This window comes from Homarus americanus, unplaced genomic scaffold (assembly GCF_018991925.1).
Source record: "Homarus americanus isolate GMGI-L3 unplaced genomic scaffold, GMGI_Hamer_2.0 scaffold45562, whole genome shotgun sequence".
In the NCBI taxonomy this organism is placed as follows: Eukaryota; Metazoa; Arthropoda; class Malacostraca; order Decapoda; family Nephropidae; genus Homarus; species Homarus americanus.
The window spans coordinates 2,426,598-2,446,734 of NW_024744839.1; the positions used below are offsets into that span (position 1 = coordinate 2,426,598).

Here is a 20,137-nt window from a genome sequence, read left to right on the forward strand (position 1 = left end):
TGTGGGGGAGGGTGTAGGTGTTGTGGGGAGGGTGTGGGTGTGGTGAAGAGGGAGGTGTGGGTGTTGTGGGGAGGTGTGGGTGGTGAAGAGGGAGGTGTAGGTGTTGTGGGGGAGGGTGTGGGTGGTGTAGAGGGAGGGTGTAGGTGGTGAGGGAGGGTGTGGGTGGTGAAGAGGGAGGGTGTGGGTGGTGAAGAGGGAGGGTGTAGGTGGTGAAAGAGGGTGTAGGTGGTGTGAGAGGTGTGGGTGGTGAGAGGGGAGGTATGGGTGGTGTAGAGGGAGGGGGTGAAAGGGGGGTGTGGGTGGTGTGGGGAGGGTGTGGGTGGTGAGAGGGAGGGTATGGTGGTGAAGGGGTGTGGGTGTGGTGGGGGAGGTGTGGGTGGTTGAAGGTGTGGGTGGTGAGAGGGGGTGTGGGTGTTGGAGAGGAGGTGGTGAGAGGAGGTGTAGGTGGTGAAGAGGGAGGTGTGGGTGTTGTGGGGGAGGGTGTGGTGTGGTGTAGAGGGAGGGTGAAGAGGGGGGTGTGGGTGTGGTGAAGAGGGAGGGTGTAGGTGGTGTGGGGGAGGGTGTGGGTGGTGGGGGAGGGTGTGGGTGTGGTGTGGGGGTGAAGAGGGGGTGTGGGTGGTGAGGGAGGTGTGGGTGGTGTGGGGGAGGGTGGAAAGGGGGTGTGGGTGGTGAGAGGGGTGGGTGGTGTGGGGGAGGGTGTGGGTGGGGAGAGGAGGGTGTAGGTGGTGAAGAGGGAGGGTGTGGGTGGTGAAGAGGGAGGGTGTGGGTGTTGTGGGGGAGTGTGGGTGGTGTAGAGGTGTGGGTGGTGAAGAGGGAGGGTAGGTGTTGTGGGGGAGGGTGTGGGTGGTGTGGGGAGGGTGTGGGTGGGTGAGGTGTGGGTGGTGTGGGGAGGTGTGGGTGGTGAAAGGGAGGGTGTGGGTGGTAAGAGGGAGGTGAGGTGTTGTGGGGGAGGGTGTGGGTGTGGTGTGGGGGGAGGTGGTGGGGGAGGGTGTGGGTGTTGTGGGGGAGGTGTAAGTTGGTGTGGGGAGGGTGTGGGTGGTGAAGAGGGGGTGTAGGTGGTGTGGGGGAGGGTGTGGGTGTGGTGGGGAGGGTGTAGGTGTTGTGGGGGTGTGGGTGGTGAGGGAGGTGTGGGTGTGTGGGGAGGGTGTGGGTGTGTGGGGAGGGTGTGGGTGGTGAGGTTGGGTGTTGTGGGGGAGGGTGTGGGTGGTGTGGGGGAGGGTGTGGGTGGTGAGAGGGGTGTGGGTGTGGTGTGGGGGTGTGGGTGGTGAAGAGGGGGTGTGGGTGGTTGTGGGGGAGGAGGGGGTGTGGGTGGTGTGGGGAGGTGTAGGTGGTGGGGAGGGTGTGGGTGGTGAAGAGGGAGGGTGTGGGTGGTGAAGACGGAGGGTGTGGGTGGTGTGGGGAGGTGTAGGTGGTGAAGGGAGGTGTGGGTGTGGTAGAGGGAGGGTGTGGGTGTTGAAGAGGAGGGTGTGGGTGGTGTGGGGAGGGGTGTGTGGGTGGTGGGGGGAGGGTGTGGGTGGTGTGGGGAGGTGTAAGTAGTGAAGGAGGGTGTGGGTGTTGAAGAGGGAGGTGTGGGTGGTGAGGGAGGGGGTGTGGGTGTTGAAGAGGAGGTGTGGGTGTTGAAGAGGGAGGTGGGGTGTTGAAGGAGGGTGTAGGTGTGAGGTGTGGGTGTTGAAGAGGAGGTGTGGGTGTTGAAGGGAGGTGTAGACAGCAGGAGGTGTCACACTTGTGGGTTTATAGGGCCACACAACCTCCTCACCCACAACTGAAAAAACACAAAAATATACTAAAAAAAAAGATGAGTCCCTAGCTACTGTGATCCATGTTATGTAAGGGAATAATTATGCCTCGTGTTACCGTACTCGTTTATTCAGAGACTCTTATATGTTGGTGCGTTCGTTGGCAGTTAACTAAGGTTCCCAATACCCGGGATTAACTTTACCCTTTGATGACGATGATTTAACCCTTTGACGACGATGATTTAACCCTTTGACGACGATGATTTCACCCTTCAGGACTCAAAGGGTTAATCAACTCTTTCTGAATGATGTCTGAGAATGAACACACCGCCCTGTATGACGACACAACATGGCGGGTAGTCAGTCCTAATAGGAAAGATATTTTAATGAGTAATTTACCTGTTTAGCTGAAGGTATAGTTTATAAGTATGTAAAATTGTATCTGCTTATTTTACACACATACATACATATAGATATACACACATAAACACACACACACACACACACATGGTCACAATGCCAAACACGCGAGGTAAACCTGAGAAGTATGTGCTTGTGTTTTATAATAGCCATGTACTGAACGGCCGAGTGTTTGACCTCTCCTTCCACCATCTGATCACTTACAGTTAAAGATCACAAAAAGATGGTTTAACTGGTGCTAAGTGAACGAGAGAAAGAAGGAGGAGGAGGAATAAAACAAGAGGAGGAATAAAGAGAAGGGGTAAGAAAGATGTGTGTGTGTGTGTGTGTGTAAGGCCAATATTACTATCGGCTCAACACGGAATTAACCTGTTGTTTGTGTGTTTGTTGTGTTTGCTGGAGTTGTGTGTTTGTGTTTGCTGGGGTTGTTTGTTGTGTTTGTCTTTTGATGAGTTGTGGTAGTGATTTCGTCATCCTCCCGATTGAACTTTTCATTTGACAGGTATTATGTGTAAATAAGAGCACACGCACACACACACACACACACGCATAATATTCAGCAGCATCTCTGCAGTGGTAAGAATCGTTGTGTGTGTGTGTGTGTGTGTTGGAACAAGGTATGTTTTTAAGATACACATTAATAGTGAGTACAGAGTTGGGTGTAAAGTTATTCAGTATTATTGCCGGGAGTGTGGGTATCAAGTTTTGCAGAGACGCCGCAGCTTTGGGTGATAAGAGCCTCTCTGTTTATCCCTGAGAGCTGGGTACTGTCATGCTAGCTGCTGACCATGTTTATCTACTGTCTGGGGGTATCTGCCCTGACCACTAGTCACAGACATTCATACATACATAGATATACCTATGTACACAGAAATACACAGAAATACATACATATACATATCTACGGATACAGGAAGCCATTGTGGTTCTTATGTTAAACTGTAGTTACTAATCAAATGATTGATGAACAAATTAGATAGATGCACCAACGGTTACAAGTGTGTCGAGCGCTGCATTGCATTAAGTCAACAGTGAGGTCAAGTACTGTGCAGAAGTTTAGTATTCTGTGCTGTTTCCACGCTGCCCTTATCAGGCCTGTGGGACCCACTTTTCACTCCTGTAATAGTTTCTGGCCGCACTCCACAGTTAAGTCATCAGTGTTTTTGTTTTGTTTTTGTAATGTAATAATATTGGTTTAGTCTTCCCAAGTTGTAGTGATAATTGTGTCAACCATTACTGACTTTGGTTGTGTCCTCCTGTTGGTTAGTACTGTAATGATCACTACTTTTATAATGCTGAAATATAGTGTTTTGTTGGAGAGGAGAGTACCGTCAGTGAGTGGCAGGAAAACAAATTTTGTCACTTGTAGTATAGGGATGTCAAAGTCAGCTGACAGTGACGGACAAACAGCCGATCAGTGCTGGTAAACAGGAAACAGTTTGTGCGTCTTAATGTAAGACTAATACTATATTCGGCTAACAAACACCTAACGTCTATTAGACTAATATACACTTGTCCCCTGCACAGTCTTATCTTATTGGTGAAATTTAGATGATAAACATGAGCTAATGTTTAGTGTGTTATTTTAAAGAGCAACCTGCGCACGGCTCACACGCAGTCCCCGTGTCTCAGTTACCTATCCTGACTAATGAAACGTTTATGGTAATATTTCGTGTCCTGAACAAACCACTAAATGATATTGAGTTATTCATGTCACCTAATTTACAGAAAGGATGATTTACATGAAAACAAGTAAGTATGTGGTCTGATGAAAGCATAAAGGAGAGCAACAATAGTGTAAAATTGTGTATCGGGAGGTACAAGGCAACGGTGTGGAGGTGGTGAGTGTGTGTGCGGGTCGCCGTCATGTTTCTCAGTTACTATCGGGACACGGAGTAAAGTAATGATAGCCAGGGACCGGGTACCGTACCAACCCACTATTCTGTGCTTGTTGTCCCAAACTTCCTGTACTGTGACCCCCCCAAAAACTTTTGTGACAATAATCGAATAACTGTAAGACACTATTCTTTTTATTACCATTATTTACAGTGACTGAATATGGATATTACTGTGGTAACTGGAAACTTAAGCTGTGTCGGTGAAATTGCTTGTTTGAGGTGTCTTTAATTTATACGCCCTCTGGTTACCAAGTGCCCCAGCTGCCCATCATTCACCTGTAGAATGTTAAGGAAATGTCTCGTTATATTTACTTACATTCCCTATATAGATAATCATTCCTCGGTAGATTTCTTTCTTTGCTGAAACGAATTACTGTAGTGCCTTCGTGCTAGGATTGGTTGAGTGCCTTCGTGCTAGGATTGGTTGAGTGCCTTCGTGCTAGGATTGGTTGAGTGCTGTGCGAGGATTGGCTGGAGTGCCTTCGTGCGAGGATTGGTTGAGTGCCTTCGTGCGAGGATTGGTTGAGTGCCTCGTGCGAGGATTGGCTGAGTGCCTCGTGCTAGATTGGTTGAGTGCCTTCGTGCGAGGATTGGTTGAGTGCCTTCAAAGTAGGGGATTGGCTGGAGTGCCTTCGTGCTAGGATTGGTTGAGGCCTTCGTGCCAGGGATTGGTCGAGTGCCTTCGTGCGAGGATTGGTCGAGTGCCTCGTGCGAGATTGGCTGAGTGCCTTCGTGCGAGGATTGGTCGATGCCTTCGTGCTAGATTGGTGAGTGCCTGTGCGAGGATTGGTGAGTGCCTCAAGATTGGTTGAGTGCCTTCGTGCGAGGATTGGTTGAGTGCCTTCGTGCGAGGATTGGTCGAGTGCCTGTGGAGGATTGGCTGAGTGCCTCGCGAGGATTGGTCGAGTGCCTTCGTGCAGGATTGGCCGAGTGCCCGTGCGAGGATTGGCTTGAGTGCCTTCGTGCGAGGATTGGTTGAGTGCCTTCGTGCGAGGATTGGTCGAGTGCCTTCGTGCGAGGATTGGTCGAGTGCCTTCGTGCTAGATTGGCTGAGTCAGGATTGGTTGAGGCCTTCGTGCTAGATTGTTGAGGCTCGTGCGGATTGGAAGAGTGCCTCGTGCTAGATTGGCTGAGTGCCTTCGCGAGATTGTCGAGTGCCTTCCGAGGATTGGTCGAGGAGGCTGAGTGCCTTCGCGAGGATTGGCTGAGTGCCTCGTGCGAGGATTGGTCGAGTGCCGTGCGAGGATTGGCGAGTGCCTCGGATGGTGAGCCTTCGTGCTAGATTGGTTGAGCCTTCGTGCTAGGATTGGTTGAGTGCCTCGTGCGAGGATTGGTCGAGTGCCTTCGTGCGAGGATTGGTCGAGTGCCTTCGTGCTAGATTGGCTGGAGTGCCTTCGTGCGAGGATTGGTCGAGTGCCTTCGTGCGAGGATTGGTCGAGTGCCCTCGTGCAGAGGATTGGTCGAGTGCCTTCGTGCTAGGATTGGTTGAGTGCTCGTGCGAGGATTGGTCGAGTGCCTTCGTGCGAGATTGGTTGAGTGCTCTGCTAGGATTGGTGAGTGCCTTCGTGCGGGATTGTCGTTGCCTGTGCGAGGATTGTCGAGTGCCTTGCGAGGATTGGTTGAGTGCCTTCGTGCTAGGATTGGCTGAGGCTCATAGGAGGATTGGTCGAGTGCCTTCGGAAGGATTGGTCGAGTGCCTCCGTGAGATTGGTCGAGTGCCTCGAGGATTGGTTGAGTGCCTTCGCGAGGATTGCTGAGCCTCGTGCGAGGATTGGTTGAGTGCCTCGTGCTAGGATTGGCTGAGGCCTCGTGCTAGGATTGGTTGAGTGCCGTGCGAGGATTGGCTGAGTGCCTTCGTGAGGATTGTTGAGTGCTCGTGCGAGGATTGGTTGGAGTGCCTCGTGCTAGGATTGGCTGAGTGCCTTCGTGCTAGGATTGGTTGGTGCCTCTGAGGATTGGTTGAGTGCCTTCGTGAGGATTGTTGAGTGCCCTGCAGGATTGGCTGAGTGCCTCGTGCTAGGATTGGTTGAGTGCCTTCAAAGGAGGATTGTTAGATTGAGGCCTTCGGAGGATTATTGAGTGCCTCTAGGATTGCTGAGTGCCTTCGTGCTAGGATTGGTTGAGTGCCTTCGTGCGAGGATTGGTTGAGTGCCTCGTGCGAGGATTGGTTGAGTGCCTCGTGCTAGGATTGGTTGAGTGCCTTCGTGCGAGGATTGGTTGAGTGCCTTCGTGAGGATTGGTTGAGGCCTCGCAGGATTGGCTGAGTGCCTCGAGGATTGGTGAGGCCCAAGATTGCGACCTCGTGCGAGGATTGGTTGAGTGCCTCCATGCAGGATTGGTTGAGTGCCTCGTGCTAGATTGGTTGAGTGCCTTCGTGCTAGGATTGGTTGAGTGCCTTCGGAGGATTGCTGAGTGCCTTCGTGCGAGGATTGGTCGAGTGCCTTCGTGCTAGGATTGGCTGGAGTGCCTTCGTGCGAGGATTGGTTGAGGCCTTCGTGCTAGGATTGGTTGAGTGCCTTCGTGCGAGGATTGGCTGAGTGCCTTCGTGCGAGGATTGGTTGAGTGCCTCGTGCTAGGGATTGCTGAGTGCTCTCAAAGGATTGGTGGAGTGCCTCGTGCTAGGATTGGTTGAGTGCCGTGCGAGGATTGGTCGAGTGCCTTCGTGCGAGATTGGTTGAGTGCCTCGTGCTAGGATTGGTTGAGTGCCTTCGTGCTAGGATTGGTTGAGTGCCTTCGTGCGAGGATTGGTTGAGTGCCTTCGTGCTAGGATTGGTTGAGTGCCTTCGTGAGGATTGGTTGAGTGCCTTTCAGAGATTTTGAGGCCTTCTGCGAGGATTGGTCGAGTGCCTTCGTGCTAGGATTGGTTGAGTGCCTTCGTGAGGATTGCTGAGTGCCTGTGCGAGGATTGGTTGAGTGCCTCGTGCGAGGATTGGTTGAGTGCCTGGCGGATTGGTGACTCGTGAGGATTGGGGTGCCCTGCGATTGAGTGCCTGGGTGGTGAGCCTCGTGCTAGGATTGGTTGAGTGCCTTCGTGCGAAGGATTGGTTGAGTGCCTTCGTGCGAAGTTGGTTGAGTGCCTTCGTGCGAGATTGGTTGAGTGCCTTCGACTGCTGGTTGGTTGAGTGCCTTCGTGCTGGGATTGGTTTGGAGTGCCTTCGTGCGAGAGTTGGTTGAGTGCCTTCGTGCGAGGATTGGTTGAGTGCCTTCGTGCTAGGATTGGTTAGTGCCTTCGTGCTAGGTTGGTTGAGTGCCTTCGTGCTAGGATTGGTTGAGTGCCTTCGTGCGAGATTGGTTGAGCGCCTTCGATGCGAGGTTGGTTGATGCCTTCGTGCGAGGATTGGTTGAGTGCTTCGTGCGAGATTGGTTGAGTGCCTTCGTGCGAGATTGAGTGCCTTCGTGCGAGGATAGTTGAGTGCCTCGTGCTAGGTTGGTTGGAGTGCCTTCGTGCTAGGATTGGTTGAGTGCCTTCGTGCGAGAGTTGGTTGAGTGCCTTCGTGCGAGGATTGGTTGAAGTGCCTTCGTGCTAGAGTTGGTTGAGTGCTGCCTTCGTGCGAAGATTGGTTAGAGTGCCTTCGTGCGAAGTTGGTTGAGTGCCTTCGTGCGAGGATTGGTTAGTGCCTTCGTGCAGATTGGTTGAGTGCCTTCGTGCAAAGTTGGTTGAGTGCCTTCGTGCAGGATTGGTTGAGTGCCTTCGTGCGAGGATTGTTGAGTGCCTTCGTGCTAAGTTGGTTGAGTGCCTTCGTGCTAGGATTGGTTGATGCCTTCGATGCGAGATTGGTTGAAGTGCCTTCGTGCGAGGTTGGTTGTGAGTGCCTTCGTGCTAGGATTGGTTGAGTGCCTTCGTGCGAGATTGGTTGAGTGCCTTCGTGCTAAGTTGGTTGAGTGCCTTCGTGCTAGGATTGGTTGGTGCCTTCGTGCGAGATTGGTTAGTGCCTTCGTGCGAGAGTTGGTTAGATGCCTTCGTGCTAGGATTGGTTGAGTGCCTTCGTGCGAGGATTGGTTGAGTGCCTTCTGCGAGATTGGTTGAGTGCCTTCGTGCAGGATTGGTTGAGCCTTCGAGTTGAGTGCCTTCGTGCTAGGTTGGTTGATGCCTTCGTGCTAGGATTGGTTGAAGTGCCTTCGTGCGAGGATTGGTTGAGTGCCTTCGTGCGAAGATTGGTTAGTGCCTTCGTGCGAGGATTGGTTGAATGCCTTCGTGCTAGGATTGGTTAGTGCCTTCGTGCTAGGATTGGTTGAGTGCCTTCGTGCGAGATTGGTTGAGTGCCTTCGTGCGCGAGATTGGTTGAGTGCCTTCGTGCGAGGATTGGTTGAGTGCCTTCGTGCGAGGATTGGTTGAGTGCCTTCGTGCGAGGATTGGTTGAGCGCCTTCGTGCGAGGATTGGTTGAGCGCCTTCGTGCGAGGATTGGTTGAGTGCCTTCGTGCGAGGATTGGTTGAGTGCCTTCGTGCGAGGATTGGTTGAGTACCTTCGTGCGAGGATTGGTGTACATTTAGGTAATAGTAACACGTGATTATTAATCTTAACCAATCGAAAATAATTTTATCTACAAATTAATGACTGACGTAGAATCTTTGGGTTAAGTTGATTGTGTCGTCTACGGTGAGAGATGGATGGTGTGTTAAGTCCTTTCCCACCCACACACATTGGCACAAGATTGTAGGTATCGCAGTACTGTGTTGATTCATTCATTCTCTCGTTCACTTCATTGTATTTTCATTCATTTATCATTCATTTTTCTAGTTGGCATCATTCAGGCTTAATTGGTTTATTAACTGGCCTTCCTCCCCTGTCCCGTTTCGTGCATACTAATAGTGTTATCAATGTCATTGGTAATTTTTCCCACGTAGACTATCCTCCCTCGACAGGAATTACCAGTAGTGTATAGTGACTTGTCCCTCCCTCAGGTACACACACCAGACGACTGTGTTATCTCTTGTATCTCTACAGGTGTAACATACAATCGCCGCTTGTCATGAGTGTCTTGGAGGACCTTGGTAGCGAACATTAAACCCAAGTTGAAGATCCTTTTGCCGCCGTGTTACAACAACTGATAGTGATATGTTGTCTTATTGTTAAGCGACGCCTTAAGGCTAATCTATGCAAGCAGGACTATGCAGCAGCGCCTGAGCTGTCCTCAAGGTGGATGTTCCTACTGTAGGGTGGTGCCTTCCTCGCCTCTGCTGCCACTTCGCGTGTATGGCCCACTCACTCCCAACCATCCCTTCCCTAAGGTGAGTTATCAGAGCTTCTCACTATGTAAATACTGCCACCTTAAGTATAAGTGTCAGTATCAGTAGCTATCTGTTTCGTCACTCCTGTAAAAGTGATCAGTTTTTGTTAGGGTGGTGGTGGCGGCCCTTGAAACTGGTGTCTTGTTTACCATGGGATAACTGGAGAACCTTTACCCGTGTTTAGTATTAATGTTACTGACGGAGACTGGGTCAACGGTTAAGGCCATTATAATTATTTCCTCAGTATGTTAGTCATTACCTCACCAAGCATGATGGATGGTTTCTGTCAGCCTCGTAGTGTTGTATCACGCCAGGGCCTTAACAGGAAAGGCGGTCGGCGGGTCTCAGTGGTGGGTTAGAGGCCTCGGTCATTCTCTGCAATATTTTAGTCATCTCATTGCATCTCAACCCAACCATTTAAACACTTTGGAAATGTTGTCTCGGTAAGAGGGTGGTTGGTAAAGAGAGGGGCGGGGAGGTAATCACCTTGTGGGCGTGGCTTAAGTGACAGGTGAAAGATACTTCACCTGTATTTTTTTTTTACTGGGATTAGCCCACCGGGGCACAGGTCACTGACCCACATCGGAGCCTGGGGGGCGAAAATGTAATAATAATAATAATAATAATAATAATAATAATAATAATTCAGATAAGTAAAATTTATAATAAAAAACAAAAATTAAAATAATAATAATAATAAAGAACCATAAAGAAATACAAAAATTAAAAACAAGATGCTAAGGTGTAATAATAAGGTAGTGTATTTTTTCGTAAAGTCAAATATTTCTCTCAAAAGCCATATCTTCCATACGTATGGCTCAAGAGAATAAATAGCCATGATTAATGAGAAATATCAGATGAATCGAGAAAAATACATCAATTTGGGTATATTTCATCAGTATATTTTCCACCTGAGCCTTACAAGTGTCCATCATAATACTGTAGTAGTAGGTTGGGGCTGCTCTCGTGTTCTTCCAGTGTTTACCAGTTAGTGTTTTGCAGTTTAAGAGCGCGTGGGTATTTATAAACTACGCTCAAGTAGTATAGAATGAAGGTGTTTGTAAGGAAGAGTGGATTGCAGTAAAGTGTGGCGCTGTGTATCGTTAAGCATGTCACTCCTGTTGTCGTTTCACCAGTTGATAGTGTCATATATATTTATTTTCATATTAGAAGTACAAAACAAGAATACTGAATGAAAAAACACGTTCAAATGATTCTTCACTTTACCAGTTTGTGTACAAGAGAATAGATCTTCTCATCCTATCTTGTGGCGGTGCTGGGGCCAGAAATTTGTTACCCGGTAGGTCTTTGTAGGCCTGGTTTAACAAGTTAAATACTTGTAATCTTTTTCTTTTTTCTTTTATCCTCTTCGCCACTGATCGGCTCGTTAGCCGCTTGGGCGATCGGTCACATCTGAGGAGTTTTCCTTTTCATTTATCCTCTTCACCAAAAGATCGGCTTGCTAGCCGCCCGGGTACACAAAGTATACAGCCTTACCTCCCGTTCGGGTTTATTTCCTTTAAAATATTAAAATTAATTTATTTATCGGCTACAGAGGCCAGAGGCGCTTAGTCAAAGATCATCTTGGGAGGTAGGAGTTACGGGAGGCAGTAGGGTGGTGGTTGAAGATAAACGGATAGGAAACTCAGTAGGTTATAAGGTTTCACTGTAGTGCAAGTCTTCATGACACACCGTGATGGGCCCGGGCGCCTTCCTCCTCTTTTTATTTATTTATTTATTTTATTTATTTTTCCTGGGATTAGCCCACCCGGGCACAGGTCACTGAACCCACATCGGGGCGTGAGGGGCGAAAATATAATAATAATAATAATTCACAGTAAATAAAATTTATAATAAAAAATAAAATAAAATAATAATAACAGCTCAGGTTCTCAACTGGCTCAGCCATGTTAGTATTGTTATTATAATCCACTCTGTATCTGTGTTTTTCTGGCTAAATAAACTGTTTCAATTCAATTCAATTGTTATAATAATAAAAACGAAATACAAAGAAATACACAAATGAAAAAAATCATTTGTGAGAAATGTTATATGTATGTTGTGTTGTCAAAGTAAGAGAAACAATCGAGACTGAAATTATATGTAAATGAGGCAGAAAGACAGATCAGCAACCTGGGACTTGGTCACAATATTCGTGATGCCATATGGCAGCAGGGTCTACCATTAGACAACACATTATGCTTCCAATATCTTTTCACAGGCGGTAGTACCTACTGATTATGGCCACCATCATCACTCTGAGAGCTTCATTGCTTCACTCAAGGTTCATTTCTTGAGTGTCTGTTTAGCTTTGTGTTCAATAGTGTTGTATGAAGCCTAAATTCAAGTTTTATAGAATCTACCATCCACTGAGCCCCGCCTGTCTTGACAATGGCTAAAATTGCTAGTTGATTGAGAACTAAGCGAATCTAACCAGGCACTAGCACCTTGTATGTTGAAACATCATCAGTGTGGCCGAGTGGCTGCCTGTAGTCATTGACTCTTGGTTAAACATGTGTTAATGCTTCGTATGTCGGGGCTGGGCTGGAGCCTGGCGTTGTCTCGGTAAAAATTCTGTACAACTGAATTAAGGCTTCATACGACATTGCTTAACCTGACAACACTACATTTTTTTGAAGCATTTTCTTAAAAATTATGGTTAATATTTACTAATTAGGAAAGGTTAGGTAAGGTTTTCCCTGTTTAAAGGTTTGTTTGGTGTCCTTTTTAGTATTTACCCCACATTTCCCTTGTGCTTAAAAGTCCTGCCCAGTAAATATTTAGTAGTTGCCATATAAAATTTAAAATAACTCGAAAACCATAAATATTCAACTGAAACGCTGTAGAATAAATTATTTTGTTTAGTATTTTCCTCTATCTTCCTTTATAAGACTCCATATATAGGTACGTGTTGGCAACTACTAAATATTAACCAATATAAATTCCGTCGACTTAGCTGTATACCCCGTCGACAGAAACTGGTTCAGGGACGGCTGTACTGGTGGCATATACTGCAGTCATTGGGCATGTGACTCGCGTGCCCAGATCTTCATTCAGTTGCTGGACAGTATTAGACTCTTGAGATAAACTGACTAGTGTTGTTACTTTGGGCTATGATTATGTACGATCTCGTTACATACAATTAGATTCCTGTAGTGTTGTCCCAGAAGACGATGGTGTCTAGTATGTTAAACAGAACTTGGTGTCTTCGTTATAAAGGTATGCACACACTGGTCACGAGTTCCTTTACGACATATGATAGATTTATGGAGCGTCTCAGTTCAGGTCATCCCGTCCAATAAATCTTCCCTGGTTATCCTAGTGAGAGAATTTTCAGATTTATTTTCCTGGAAGCTGAAGTTGTCAACGTGTCTATTGTACTGTTTTCATGTAGGTCTGTCTGAGCTATTTATTGAGGTTAGTAACAAAGGGGTGGGGGGGGGGGCTGAAATCACTGTCAAATAGTTAGTGATTGATTATTGATTATTTATGACTGGCGATTAGTGAGCGCTTGTCATCCATCTTGTGACGAGCGTGACATATTTTCTAAAATTGGATCTGTGGTTCTTACACCGACTTGGAAAGTAAGATAATTCCAACCAACAAACTTGACCGTGTTAGGCTAGATTCTGCTTGTCCGTATTATTGGCTTCATGTCTGTGAGGTCACAGCTTGGCTAACGGGCTCAGGTGCGTCATGTTCAGACTACAGAGAAGCATTTTACAGGTATTTTCCATCATAATTTCTGTCCTTGAATTGCTGTTATTCTGAGGACGATTGCTTAGAGTTTCTGAAACCATCAAAATATTTCTGATCATCCCCGAGGCTGCTGAGGAATCGAAAATATTTGTCAGTTCGTGAGATGACGTACCAACGACACTTGTCACTTTAATTATGGTGCAAGACCAGCCTGCACTACCACCACCACTGCTACCACAAACATTTATACTCTATATATATATATATCTCAAGATAAAAAACCATATGATAATACTAAGACACTGGTTAGGTTAGATTAGGTAGGTGACGGTATCTTGGTCGAGTGTAATAATATCCAGGTGTGTTTACGAACATTATTTGACGGTGGTAATAGTATGAGCAGTGTTACAGCCGACCAGTGCATAACAACACGGTGACTAAGTGAAAAATATTCTGATAATTACAGGTATTAGCTCTTTATCAGCGTCTATTAATGTACGAGTCAATAGGATTTTTATAAGTGTGTGTGGGGGGAGGGGGGGGGGCGTCTGTTGTAAGTTGGTGTGAGTACGTCAATTAATTCTCAATATCCTGCCATGTTTTGCGCTACGGTTTCTAGATAAATTGATGCACACTGAATTAAAGTCCATGCATCAGTGTGAGCGATGGTTCACGTACAACAGGATTGGTTAAATTAAAACAAATGAAATCGTCCCAGGTGGCTGGCGGGCGTGTGAAGGTGGTGTTGCTGGTGGAAGACCTTGAGTTTACACAATGATGTTTGTGTTAAGAGTTTGTAATTAGTATTAATATTCCTGTGACACCAGAACCTCTTAATTCGGGGTTAAAATACTTTTATCGTCTAAGTTAATTTAATTTATTCTACACTGGTTAGGTAATCAAACACGCCGGCCATAAAACCAGATTATCTTTTTGTAAATTGGGCTGGAAAAAGTCGGTTCACGGCAATGATATAAAAAACGTAAATTTGTCAAAAACTGGGGCTCCGGCCGGCCACCTGATCCCCCCCTCCCCTCCCCCCAACAAAAGGGTCACACAAGGTGGGTCAAGAACGCTGGCTGATGATGGGAACAACACACACATTTACCAGTGAATGTGTTAACTGTTCTGTTGTGCTGTGCTGGATGGTGACACACACACACACACGGAGGTTGGGTACGAACATAAAGTGTGTCCAGATAAGGAGTACCAAAACAGAATTGAATTAATATTATAATCATTGTTGCCATTAAAAGAATATTTAACTTTAAACAATACTTAAAATATACTTAAGTGTAATAAATTGACTCACCAGCTGTAGCTATGATGTTAAAGTGTATTGAGGATTAAGTCTGAGTTAGGCTGTGATAAGATTATACAGTTTATTGGTTGTGATGAGTAATGATTGAGTGAGTGTTTTGACGGCGAGGGAAGCTCTCTAGTGTGTGGTGTGATGTACAGTCGTTAGTGTATTCCCTTGTTGAGGTATTGTGTGTGTTTGTGGTGTACTCTGGGGGTCTTATTGTGGTCCCAGGTGGTGGTGTAGTGTGGTCCCAGGTGGTGGTGTAGTGTGGTCCCAGGTGGTGGTGTAGTGTGGTCCCAGGTGGTGGTGCAGTGTGGTCCCGGGTGGTGGTGTAGTGTGGTCCCGGGTGGTGGTGTAGTGTGGTCCCGGGTGGTGGTGCAGTGTGGTCCCGGGTGGTGGTGTAGTGTGGTCCCGGTGGTGGTGTAGTGTGGTCCCAGGTGGTGGTGTAGTGTGGTCCCAGGTGGTGGTGGTGTGGTCCCGGGTGGTGGTGCAGGTGGTGGTGCAGTGTGTCCCGGGTGGTGGTGTGTGTGGTCCCAGGTGGTGGTGCAGGTGGTGGTCCCAGGTGGTGGTGTAGTGTGGTCCCAGGTGGTGGTGTAGTGTGGTCCCAGGTGGTGGTGCAGTGTGGTCCCGGGTGGTGGTGTAGTGTGGTCCCGGGTGGTGGTGTAGTGTGGTCCCGGGTGGTGGTGCAGTGTGGTCCCGGGTGGTGGTGTAGTGTGGTCCCGGGTGGTGGTGTAGTGTGGTCCCAGGTGGTGGTGTTGTGATTCAATTTTTCGGGTCCCACACGTTCATTGATGGAGGTGAGGAGGTGGCAGGTAGTGTATGGTCTCTTGGTCGGGGGAAGGTCAGGTTAGCTGAGTTGAGCTGAGCTGTTAATGATCACGTTCTTGTCGTCATCCGGGTGCAGTTAATCCAAACATGGTCACTGTGAAATCGCTCGAAATCTTCATCAAATTTCACACCTTATAGCAGCAGCCTTCTGTCGACGTCTTCATCCTGTTGAAACGTAGAAGAGTGAACCAACATCCAATATGGCCTCTCGTGTGGGTGTTACTGGACCGTAGTGTCGAAGGATGATTAGGGTTCCTTCTTATATTTGTATTAGAAAAATCTACGTTTCCTGGAGGTTACAGCGGTGCACTTGTCGACCCTGGGAAATAGATTCGGTAATTGGGGTCTACCTGTGGCCCCTGACAGTAAACACCTGTAGCCTTCACCCTTAACTGGTAACCCCACTTTACCACATGCTCTTGTGGGGACGATAGTTGTGGTTAGGAAGGATAAACTGATTTAGGAATAATATCTGAAATAACTTGTTTATTTTGTTGGCGTCCATCAGAGGTGTTTAATCCGCACACTAAGTCACCTGAGGCTCCACTCATCACCTTCAGCCCACCGCTAATAAATCATAATATTGATGCTTAGATTAAGACCGGTTATATTTTATACGAACTTTAGCTTGATTAAAACATGTCGGCAGCTACCAGACTGGCCGACCAGCCTCGGGGGTACAGCAGGTGGCAGGTGAGGCTGGCGGGTCGTTCACTCAACAATTATCACTGTGTATGTTTAAGGTTAACTCCACTAACATTTTGTAAGCTGTAAATTATTGTTAATTATTTTGTTATAAAGTTACTTATTTTTACTTATAACTACTTAGTACCGGAGCCTCTTTAACTAATTTAAGTACTGTTGTGTTGATATCAGTGAGGTACCGTGGATTATCCTCTGTTGTTACCACGCCCAACGTTGGATGGGTTTTCTGTACACCTATGTATATATTATTGTTGTTTGCTCCATTTATGAAATACCAAAAAATCAATGAAAACACTTGGGACTGGTGTTGACCTTCAAAAATAGCAACGCCTGCTTAATACTGTAGCTATTTAACAATAGCAAAAGTTTCTCATTTACGACTTTTTAGATAAAAAAATACCACAGGTAATCCAGGGAACAAGTTTTCGTAAATGAAAAACTCTGTAAATTTGTTGCACCAGATGATGTGTGCTAACTCGGGTGATGCTGTAGTTGTTCACGTCCACAAACGGTACTGTGATGTAAGAAGTAAATACTGGCAAGCGGGCGTCAGGTGTTGGGAGTCACTACTGGAGGGCCGCTCCCTCCCCCCGGTGTGTGGCCCGGCCCGCGGTGCTCTACCCACACCACCGTCCTTTTGTTAGGTCACCATCCTCTTAGTACAGCAGTCGGTGGCATCTTGGTGACCTCACTGTGTGGCTGAGAGAGTAGGTACACTTGGTAGACACACTGGGTACTGAGGGATGGGTTCGGTCAGGAAGACGAGATGGAATATTTGAGTGTTTATTTACGTTGTAGGGATGGATTAGTGTTGTGTATGTTTGTGTGGCTGCAGTGGCAATGTTTTGTGTGTATTTATGTGAGGGTAGTGGCAGTGTGTGTGACGTGGGGCAAGGCTTCTGGGTATCACCTCGGGTCGGACACAATTACACCCGTCCACAAACCTGTTCCTGGGCCGCTGCCTCCACAGGTGTGACGCATACTCCCTCCCTCCCTCACCTGCAACACTCACACTGGACTGGCAGGAGTAGGAATGAGGGAATCTCCAGTAAGTGAACCTGTTCCTCTGTGTCCCGTTGTTGCCATGCGTACTACTGCTACCTTGGGGTCAGTTTTTACCTGCGTCTGTCACGACTCTTAAAAGACCAGGTAACTGACGGTATGCCTTGACCGATTTGGTGACGGACTCGTTAAGTATGTGTATTTAATAACCAGACTGACTTGGCTAACTCTAGACGGGCGAAACATTTTGTGTACAGTAGCTGCCGTTAACAGAAACACATCACTCAGAGTACATACGTCAAGTCCCTGGTTGACCCGGGGTCGTCAGATGAAGGTTGCTTGTTAGTGAAGATGTAGAAATGCACTCAAGTCCTCCTACCTCAGATGCACGCTGTAGACACGTGTAGTGGGGTAAGATTAAGGTAGCTACAGGATTTCCTCTTACAGAATCTCTCTTACATTTCCTTGTTAACACTTTGCTCAGTCAACGTATGGAGCTATGGTAAGGTGATGTTTGTGTTGATCAAGATGTAAAGTTGGGTTTATTCATACAAGGTGTCCAGGGTCTTTAAACAGTGGGTGTTAATGGTGCAAGATGTATGAAAGCATACAACCTTGACCTCCCACCTCTCCACACCCCCTCAACCCCTCCCCACCGTGTTGTTGTTACTTCCCAAATTGTATGATTTCAAGAGTGTGACCTTTGCTCCCTTAAAAGCCCCTCTCAAACAAAAAATAGGGGGAGGTATTGGGCCGAGGTTCAAGCCTGTAAGTTCAAGATTAAAATGAAAACCAGAATGGGAGTGACGGTAATTATTTACTTGGAAGAATAAAACACAAATGTACTGTTCTGTGAGGGAGATATAATAGTATCCCCATCCACTTGCATGGTAAGAGTAACGTAACCACATCTCTACTGGTAAAACTCGAACTTGTTTACATGTATGTTGACGTGAGCACCCAGCGAGACATGTGACTCCAGGCCCACGTGTGTCAAGCCTCAGGTTAGCGTTTGGGTGGACACATCTGCCTGTAGTGAGTGTTCCTTCGTTTAAGAAAAAAACATTGTGTGGGTGTACCGACAGACCTTGTGGGAGCAGGTGAGGGGTGTACAGTACCATTATGGGAGGCGAGGACACACACCACTGCTGCACCAGGTGGAGATAACAGCACACACACCTCTACAAGTCACAATCTAATGAGTCCATAACGTAATACAGTATAAGATTTTACTAAACTTGTAATTGTAAAATCAAACTAGTCATTGTCTACCAAAGTAACCATTATAAACCTCATCCTAAATCCTAGGTTAGCTTAGTTAGCCAACAAACTGTAATATGTAAAACAAGGGGTGTCGTCCCTCTCTGTTTAACTCGTTAAACTTCTTTAACAACCTTTCCCCCCACGACTATATGTTGTGACTTCTCCATCCCTCATGTCTGGCTGTGCCTTGAGCCCCAGCATGCCTTCCATCCATTCCCCACCTTAACCTAAAAAACAAAAAAAAACAAAAAAACAAAACAAAAAACACCTCCCTACATGGTTTACACCTCACCTGAGACACTCCTTGTATACGTGACGTGTTGTGACCTTCATGTAGCTCTTATCTGCTGTTGCTTCCTTCATTGTTATTGTTTGGTTACATCATCCCGCGCCGCATCTTTTTTATACCCCTGCCTGTTGTCTACCGTGTTTAGTCACCGGTAAGTTTTGTTAAGGATAATTGACAGTCGTGAAGAGATATGTTGTTTTAATACGGTCAGTATTTAGTGTGGTTCAGTGTATTTGCCTTCTTATATCGGTTAGGTGCCCTTGGTTATAATGGTCTCACTTTCTTTGCGACGTTCGGCTGTTTCCTCCGTCGTTCAGGAGCGCCTGTTCACCTACAGTAGGACGACTGAGGAAACGGCTGATTATGTCTGCTGTGTGTATCATCTTAGGTTAATGAGGTTAGATAGTTCAGTCACAGGTGTTTGATCTCCCTACAGTTAGTGTGAGGAGTCAGCTGGATTAGTGTGTGTTACAGTTTGTGGTGGCGGCAGCTCAGAGGTGTATGAGGGGAGTATGTAGGTCAGGTGGGGATTCCTGAATCCCTAGAAATAGGTTAATGTAGCGTGCCAAAGCTGCGGCAGCTTCACCTTCAAGTCTTGCCGCTACACCACTGTGCTGGCACCTTGGCTGTGATACCATCATTGTGTAAGTGATGACAGTGCTGCATCACGCCACCAGGATACGGGTAGTCGAGCCCACAAGAGTTCTTCATCTTCACCACCGTCCTGGACCATGTAGCCTACAGTACAGTAGTTATACCAGCAGGACAGTTTACAGTGGACGGGTTTCACTAAAGGATTAAATATCTCCAGGTGATTAAACTGTAGTGCCGGGTAAATTAGTCATCGGCTGTCAGTGTACTAGTGACTGACACTTTCACTGACTGGGAAATTTTTTACTCCGCCTCGCAAGCCCTGATGCAGCTTATAGTAAGTTCCTCTCAGATATACGTGATTTTTCTAGAGCTCTACATGTAGTGACTGAGAACAGGACGGGGAGATGGGCCAGTGGTGACACACACACACACACGACCAGCCAGGTGTGTTACTTCCAGGTGGTGGTGTGGGTCACCTGGCTCACCTTCACCGGGCAGTGGGTTGCACTACTCTCGCCTCCTGCCTGCCTCACGGCGGTGAAACAGCCGATAATCTCCTGCAGTATTTCACAAATTGATGTTTTTATTGTCGCGGACTTTCATCATTGTGATCACTTAGGCAGGAGGTGGGGATAACATAACACTGGTTCCTTTAACACTCGCTGATACAGTACACAATGATAGTAATCGTTGTATGTAGCGGTAGTCAGCTGACGGGCTAATGTCAAGGTGATCCACCATGCTTCCCCTGTGTGTGTACCTCTACTGGGGTAACACACACACAGTCCTCTTTGGTGGTATACTGGAAGATATCATACAAAACATCTCCAACGAGGTCCTTTATTTTCCCTGCCTCATGACCAACAAACTCTCCTTGTTGGTCATGTTTCAGGTGGACACTCAACGGCTGGTAATGTGGTCCTGGGTGGCTCAAGCATACAATACTCCCATGAAATCTTACCCGTGTTTTGTTTTCACGTAAGGGCCTTGGGGGTGTGACGGGGCATTGATGGACGATTTCGTTGACCCAGAACCTAACCTAACCTTACTGTCTCGAACACGCATGACAATCTAGACATTAAAAGTAAACCTGAATGAAAACTCTCTAGTTAGACGTAGTAAACATTATCTCATTTAAGCTAAATTGCATAATATTGCGGGGTGCAGCT

The 20,137-nt window shown here is 47.1% G+C and overlaps 1 protein-coding gene across 6 annotated transcripts in view; it reads left to right on the forward strand.

Annotated features, from left to right (window-relative positions):
- The window catches only part of LOC121878082, a 75,848-nt gene that overhangs the window by 12,654 nt on the left and 43,057 nt on the right, over positions 1–20,137 (forward strand). For 3 of the 6 annotated variants that reach the window (XM_042384070.1, XM_042384075.1, XM_042384073.1), the window contains exons 1-2: positions 4,027–4,077; positions 9,002–9,285. The exons of 1 other annotated variant lie outside the window; for it this stretch is intronic. The gene's annotated coding sequence lies outside the window, so the exon portion shown is untranslated. Of the gene's footprint in view, positions 1–4,026; positions 4,170–8,958; positions 9,286–20,137 lie in introns of those variants that run through there. 2 more of the 6 variants (XM_042384071.1, XM_042384072.1) reach the window with 2 other exon arrangements.